The sequence below is a fragment of the Pteronotus mesoamericanus genome, unplaced genomic scaffold (genome assembly GCF_021234165.1).
Source record: "Pteronotus mesoamericanus isolate MK-2021 breed Mesoamerican mustached bat unplaced genomic scaffold, CSHL_Meso_final contig_94, whole genome shotgun sequence".
Classification (NCBI taxonomy): Eukaryota; Metazoa; Chordata; class Mammalia; order Chiroptera; family Mormoopidae; genus Pteronotus; species Pteronotus mesoamericanus.
In genome coordinates this window covers 7657929-7666265 of record NW_026555285.1, presented here as the reverse complement: position 1 = coordinate 7666265, position 8337 = coordinate 7657929, and the positions used below count along the sequence as shown (strand labels likewise).

The 8337-nt window shown below is 39.4% G+C and overlaps 1 pseudogene; it reads right to left on the bottom strand.

Moving 5' to 3' along the window:
• Positions 1–858: 858 nt before the first annotated feature.
• On the bottom strand, positions 859–949 carry LOC129081214 (uncharacterized; annotated as a pseudogene).
• Between the last annotated feature and the right edge of the window lie 7388 nt (positions 950–8337).

The window sequence follows — 8337 nt, the reverse complement described above, 5'->3', positions numbered from 1 at the left end:
GCTGTAAGGTAGGAAGAATAAGAAAATGCTAGAAAAGCAGTATAGTTTGGACTATGTCAGTATTAGATAGAGGTTTGGGAGCTCAATTTAGTTAAAACAATCCAACATATTTTGTCCCAAAACCTCACATATTCACAAAGAATCTAACCACAAAAACATAATGGAAACCCAAATAAAAACACAATGTTTTCTATTTCCTGGTTGTGTTTTTCTGCAATGTTGTTTCTGAAGCAAAAGGCCCTGGATCACCATGCTGTTATTTCCTTTCAGGGTGCATTTAATTCAAGAAAAATGTGCTTCTGGGCTATGAAATGTCAAGGTTGAGTTTTAAACCACTGGGAAAATAAATGAAGCAATCAAATGTATCATGTTATAAATAGTAATAGGTGGATTAGTTCTCAGGCACCATCAACAATCTGGGCTTCAAACCAGATGTTTAATTCTGGAAAGAAGGCTGAACTGTGCTCTAAAGAGATGATTGACACTGGTATTGTATGAATTTAAAACAGGAAGGTTACCTATGTTGTCTCTTCTTAACAGCTACATGACCTTGAGCAAATATTCGACACTTCTGAACCTCAGTTTCCTTGTCTGTAAGACCTGTCCTACCCATTTGCTATTTCATGATTTCAGGACCAAATGTGATAATTTTACACAGGAAATTATAGTGTGTTTAAAGTTATCATTTAACAAGTTAACAATGGCATGTTCCATAATCTGGATCCACAAATAGTACTATAGCATGTATTAGTGAGCTGGTGACATTTATACAGTAATGTAAATGTTCTCTACAGGGTGGTTTAGAGATTAAAAAGAAAAATTACATTTAGGATCTCATTATTTATCTTGATATGACCTATGAATTTCACTTTTATATTTTGATTTTTATTTATTAAACTGATAAGAACAGGTACTACACTTGATCTTAGCCAAAAGGCCAAGAAGCAATAAATTTTTATTTATTGATAAGAGAGAGAGAGAGATTTGTTGTTCCACTTATTTATTCATTCATTGGTTGATTCTTGTTTGTACCCTGATTGGGGATCCAACCCGCAGCTTGGTGTATTGGAATGACACTCTAACTGAGCTATCTGGCCAGGCCTAACTTGTGAATTTTAAAGGTAAAGTAAGCAACTCAGAATTGTTGCCCCCGCCCCTCCCCCACCACACACACACAGTTACTGGACTACTACTATGTGTCACATCTTGTTAGGCATTTTTGCCCCTTTTGTTAGTTCCAAATCTGGCCTCAGATATAACTCATCTGACTCTCTATTGCTCTCTCCACTACCTAGCCCTGTTTAATCATACTGAGCATTTTAAAGGAGATACTATGCAGCAAGGAAGATATCTTAGTCCATTCAGAATGCTGTAACAAAGTATCACAGAATGGGTGACTTACAACAGCAGAAATTTATTGCGTACAGTTTTGGAGACTGAAAGTCCATAATCAGGGCACCAGCATGGTTTGGCTAGAGCCCTCTCCCTAGTCACAGACTGCTTGTTGTGTCTGCACATGGCAGACTGGGCTAAGGAGTTCTGTGGAATCTTTTTGAAAAGGACATTAATCCCTTCCATAAGGGCTTCACCCTCATAACCTAAGCACTTCCCAAATGCCCCACCGACTGACACCCTCACCATTGGGGTTAGAATTTTAATATACAAATTGGTTGGGGAGGGTGGGTGGGACACAAACATTCAGGATATAGAAAATACAGTGAAATTCCTTGCAAGCCTCCTGTAGGTATGTGGATGACAGATACGTACATAGCAAAAATGACACATTTTTCTTACATGTACATAGCAATATTCTTTTTTTCTTTTTTTATTGTATTTTTCTCATTACCATTTGCTTCCCCTATACCTGCCTCCACACCACAATCACCACACTGTTGTCATTGTCCATGAGCCTTTTTTCCTTTTTGCTCGATGCCTCCACCCCCAACCCCCACCCCAGAGCTGTCAGCCTGCTCTCTATGAATCTGTCTCTATTGCAATACATTCTTGTATATCACTTTTAACTGCTCTTTTAGAATATTTAAGTCCAGAAAATGATACGCATAAGATGCTGATGTTAATAGCAAGCAAAGGGTTCGTGTTAGTTTCCTAGGGCTGACATAACAAAGGACCACACACTGGATAGCTTAAAACACCAGAAATGTATGCTTTCACAATCTGGAGGCTGGAAGTTCGAAATCAAGGTGGCAGCAGAATTGGTTCCTTCTGAGGGCTCTGGATGAGAATCTGTTCCGTGATTACTATCTAGCTCCTGAGGTTTGCTGGAAATCGTTGGCTTTCTCTGGCTTTTAGCCGCATCACTCCAATCTCTGCCATCACATGGTCTTCTTCCTTGTGTGTTCATGTGCCTCCAAATCTCTCTCTTTTGTAAGGACAGTGGTCACTGTATTTAGGGCCTACCCTAATCAGTATGACCTCATCTTAACCTGATTATATCTGCAAAGGCTCTATTTCTAAACAACTCTATGTTCATAGGTACAGGGTTAGGTGTTCAACAAATCTCTTTAAGGGAGACAATCTGACTCACAACAGGGTTTTAAAAATTTTGCTGAAACATTTGAGTGTGAGTTGTAGACACATAGCCCCATTATTCCTAAATACGTAAGTGTGCATTTCCTAAAAATAGACAGTTTCCACATAACCATAGTATACTGTAAAACCCAAGAAATTACCATGGATGCCCCTACCATCTAAGCAATAGATTCCATTCAGATTTTTCCAGTTGCCCCAAAAAGTCTTTCATAATAAAACAAACAAAAAAAAAACAAAATTCTTCCCTTTTCTTTTTTTTCTTTATGATCCAAGACCATTTAGTTGTTATGTCTCGATATTATTCAAGCTGGAACTGTTTTTAGGTTTTCTATAATGACCTTGACATTTTTAAAAGACTTTATTTATTTACTTTTAGAGCAGAGGAAAGAGGAGAGAAAGGGAGGGAAAGAAACTTCGATCCATTGCTTCTCACATGCAACCCTGACGGGGATTAAACCCACAACAAAGATACATGTCCTGAGCACTGTTCAAACTGGTGAGCTTTCACCTTGCAGAATGATGCCCAAACAACTGAGCTACACTGGTCAGAGCAACCTTGACATGTTTTGAAGAGTACACGCCAGTACTTTTGCAGAGTGTCCTTTACAAAAGATTTGTTGGATGTTTCCTCAAGATTCAACTAGAGCTATGCATTTTGGCAGATATAGCACAGCAGAGATGCTCTGCTTTTCTCAGAGCCTTGTATTGGGAAACATGTCAGCAGTTTGTCCCTTTATTGGCAATGCAGACTATTATCACTTGGTTAAGGTAGTACATGCTGGGTTTCTCCACTCTATAGTTAATGAATAATTAATAAGCAACTGAATTGCAATTTATGGGGAGATACTTTGAGGCTACATAAATACCCTATTTCTCATCAAACTTTTAACCACTGTTAAATTAGCATCCACTGATTTTCTTTGCCGGAATCATTTATAATTGCAACAAAGTAATTTCTAACTCCCTCATTCTTTCAACATTTTTTAGATGACATTCTACTTTAAAAAAGAGCTCTCCCTTGTCCCTTATGTATTCATTTATATAAATAAGATTCACTGATACTTATTTGATTCAGTGGGTTAAAATCCATTACTGTCATTATTTAGTTTGAGTGTCACATTTGACCTGTGAGAGCCCCTTTATGCTGGCCCCTGTATCCTTTTGACATATCTTCATCATTCTTTGAGCACTTCCTTACTTTCTGGTATAATAAGATGTTCCAGGCTCATCTGGTACTTTTCCTGCTTCCACCATGGAATTGTCTATTTCTCCAAGGAGGCTCATTTCATTTGAGTGGGGACTGGTATTTAGATACCAATACTTGCAAGGTATGTGCATTTTTACAGGAGTATCATTGCTTCTAGGCTTTCTGAAGATATATATAGATAGATACATGTATATTTACATACACATACACATACACATATATTTCTATCTCTACTCACATAGGTATCATTGATCCTTTGATAAATAGAGGTATAGTAGAAATAATTCTGAAGATAGCTTTCTTTAGGTTCCCTTTTAGTCAATAAAACATTAGTGTAGGTACTATTGTGAAGGGATTTTGCAGATATAATTAAAGTTCTAAACCATTTGACTTTAAAATAAGATTATTCAGGTAAACCTGGCCATGAAGGTGAGTCATTTAAAAGCAGAGCATTTTCTTCAGCTGGAAGCAGAGGGAAGTCAGAGACGTGAGGCACAAGGTCTGCCCAGCTGTTGCTGGCTTGAAGATGGAGGGGAAATACGTTGAAAAATGTAGGTAACTAAGAATGGCCCTGGCTAACAGCCAGGAATAGAATAGGGATCTCAGTTCTACAATTGCAAACCTGAATTAAGCTAATCCTTTTCTCAGGCCTCCAGATAAAAAGCCCTACCTGAACAACACCTTGATTTGTGAGACTCTGAGAATGGACCCCAGACCGGCTGCCCTTGGATTTCCAGCCTGCAGAACTGTGAGCTCATAAAGGAGTGTCATTTTAAGCCACTAAGTTTACAGTAACTTGTTACAATAGCAATAGAAAACTTACATGGACATTGATATGAACATAAAACTATGTGTTTATACTAATTCTGATCAAATAGCCAAATTTTTATAATCTTCCTTTTTTCATATTTTACCTTCAAAAATTAATAACCTTATTCCTTCCTTATCTTTAGGATATTTATTTATCTGCTCAATCCCCTTATATATAACCAATCTATTCACCACGCGGGCCATCTCTCCTCTGCCATGGCTCTACTGTGCTTTCACTGGTTGAGTTTCCACCTATCCATACCCTGTCACACACTAAACCCAGACCTTATCATACATAGGGTCCGCGCCAGCCAAGTTAGTCCTGGGCTTGTCGGGTCTGTCAAATAGCCCCCTTTTTGTTCACAATTCACCCATTTGGTCATAAATCAGCCTGACTAATTCATTTATAATCAAGCTCTTGGCTGGATAGATTACACAGTGGTAGAAAGGCTCATTCCTGGGAAGTCACAGTGTCGCTGTTGTTGCAAGGATGGACCATTGGGGGTGGGGGAAGACTAACCATGGGATGTGAATTAAGGCCAAATTTCCCCTAAAGGGAAAGTGTAGGTAAACGGGAGGTAGTTAGGTCCTTATAGGCTTTCATTGTAAAAACCATTCTGGATCGTTTCTAACTCGTGAGCTATTATGATCCAGGTTTACTTCTTACTTTATGCATCTAGTATAGAATGTATTTAACAAGAAGAGGAATAATAACAAGGATCCAATAACATAAATTAAAACATGATGTGACATATTGAGTAAGACTGAGTTTGAAGGGAGTAAAATCCCAGTCAACCAAAGAACCCTTCACATATGTTACATTTTTTATCAAACTGATAATGTGTTTTTCTCCTTCATCTATTGATATTTGTACCTTACGATAGATTTTGCCTAATGAACAAAGTATTTTAGTTATTTTATGATCTAAAAGTGCTAATTTTTCTTCTAGCCAATTAATTTCCATAGTCATAACCTCATGGGCAGGATTGAGTCCAATCTGCCAGTGCATTTGATTTCAGTGTTAATATTGTTTTAAGTTTTATAAGCCTCAGGCAAAGTTACTTTACCTATAACCTCAGCATTATACCATATTTCTGTGGCATTTGATATAAATTTAGGTTCATTACATAGAAGTTACTTAGTATAACAGAGGAATTCTTTGACCCTTTCCAAGAAAAATGTCCCTTTCCCATGTATTATATATTATTGTTTGTTGGGACAGATAAAATAGATTAGGTTTGGGTGAATTCACAATTTCATGTAGTGTGAGGGCATAACTATTAACCTCTTTGATTTTTATGATATGACTATGAGATGGGTTCTCCATGTACTGTTATTTTTCAATATGACACATTTACTTCCCATTGGAAGCACTTGAGTGCTATTAAGAATAGTTCCTGCCCTAACGGGTATGGCTCAGTCGGTTGGGCATCTGTCTGCAAGGCGAGGGGTCACTGGGTTAATTCTGGTCAGGGCTGCATGCCTTGGTTGCTGGTTCAGGCCCCTTGTTGTGGCGCATGCAGGAAGCAGCCGATCAATGTTTCTCACATAAATGTTTCTCTCCCTCTTTCTCCTCCCTTTCCCTTTTTCTAAATAAATAAATAAATAAAATCTTAAAAAAGAGAAAAAGAATAGTTCCTATACCAACCAGTTTAACTATTGAGAGTTTTAGTTTAGGATTTAGCCAGGATGCTTGAGCCATTAAAACAGTGTCATGTTATACTTTCCATCTAAAAGTTTCCAAAACCCAGGGTGACCATAAGAATTCCATAAGTGTTTGGTGTGGCTTCTGCATCCATTTTAGTTGCTTGCCTGGCAGTTAGACACACATGAGCAGAGCAAGGATGACAGGCCAGGTACAGAAGGTCCCCAGGGTGGAAAGCCCCAGATGTCTTAGCAATGGGCAAAACTGGGGAAACAAAGACCTCATCTCAAGGGTAACTTTTCCTCCCCTGCTGTGTTGCAGTTTTGACCCCCTGACCTTTCATATCACTGGTCATGTAGTCAGACCTTCCCCAGACCTTTCCTCTCCTGGCATGTTGCTAGTCATATGGGTTAGACCCCCACAGAGGGGGAATGAATGAACGGGTGGCAACAGAATAGCCTTTAATTGTTATTAAGCCCCCAGGACAATTAAGTTCTGACCAACATCAAATACATCTAGGCCTCAAGTGTGTTTCAGCTCCTAGCCCAGGAAAGCAACAAAACCAACTAAGCGATGCCATGGCTGACATCAGGACCAGCTGCAATGACTAATGCCCACCTGCCCTGACATCGACCAATTAGTAGAAGCCATAACCTTGAAAGGGTACACCTGAAACGCTGATGAATAGTCTATGGGGACCCTCCCTTGAGACCTTCCCTAAAATCTCCACCCTTAAAGCCCTTAGGAGAGCAGACCTAGCACACTCCCCCTCCCAGGAGCATGCCTGCACTTTTCCCCCGCACCCTTCACTTCCCACACCTAGGCATGTTAGCTTTCCCTTCCTCTCTCCTAAGCTCCCAGGACACTTTTGCATTTGTAATATGTTTCCTGAGCCCATTCCTTCTACTTTCTAAATAAACTTTCTCTTTAGTTTGAGTCTTGGCTCTGAATTCTTTCCTAGCCAGAACTCAAGTACTGAAGTTGCTGAACCATGTCCCATCTGACACCATCAGTCTAACACCTAATTTTCATTCTTACCACCACCAACAGTTGGCCATTGTTTTATAGCCATTTCAGGTTTCATTTCTAATAACATGGATAAAGACCTTGTTGAGTTAAGGTACATGCATTAATTAATAAATCAAGTGTAGCTGGCAAAAAGCAATCAGACTTAAGAATCTAGTTCATTTATATCTTCTTGATCCAAATGGATATGCAAGCCATTTATGTATAGCAGAAACAGAGTTCAAATCATTCTGAATTAAAAGGAGGTAGGACTTGGAAGATAGTTTCTATTCTTTGTGCCACCATAATTTTAGTATGAGCAGCTGAGTTCAAGCAGTGAAAAAGATAATAGGTTATGAATTTGAATGCTACAAAAAAGATCAGCAAGCCTGGCAATATCATAATAACAATCTGTAACAGAGATCAAAACAAAATTCCTAACCCTGAAGGTAGCCAGCTGAACAAGTGTGTTGCAGACTGTCAAGGCCAGACAGGTTCACTAAAGATTTGGGCAGATGGAAGAATATTCACAGAGCCATTGGGATGTATTATATGCCTTTATTCAAGGGGGTGTGATCCACTCACACTACAAGCTGCATGTTCCCACGTGTCACACTACATGTTTCTACATGTCACCTGTCCCTCTGCATAGCCCACTTATACACTGAAAACAGACAAAGCTGGCAGGGAGCCAAAATAGGTTGTATAACATAATGTGATTCTGCACATGCGAGCCTACTCAAGGCTATGGCAACTGTTGATTGGACCCAGATGCAAGGCTATGGGAACACTGCTTATCAGGCCCTTTCTCGAGTTTATGGGAAACTTTCTTTAGTTGCCCAGGCACCAGGGTGAGGAAGCCAGGCTGCCTCTCCTTACCCTACAACAAGTCATGTAGCGGGCCATCTTTTCTTATTTCTTATAGCCATCTACCTCGCTGATGACCTTTTTAATTAAGTCACTCCTCATGAGGTGTTTAGATATGAGCAACACACAAACACCATCGTGTTCCAACCTTGTAATCACTTAGTCTTTCTGGCCGCCAGCTCCATCATAAGGCTATCTGGGGACCCGTCCCTGAAGCGCTCACTAGCACAAACTCAGACTCTGCTCAAAAGGA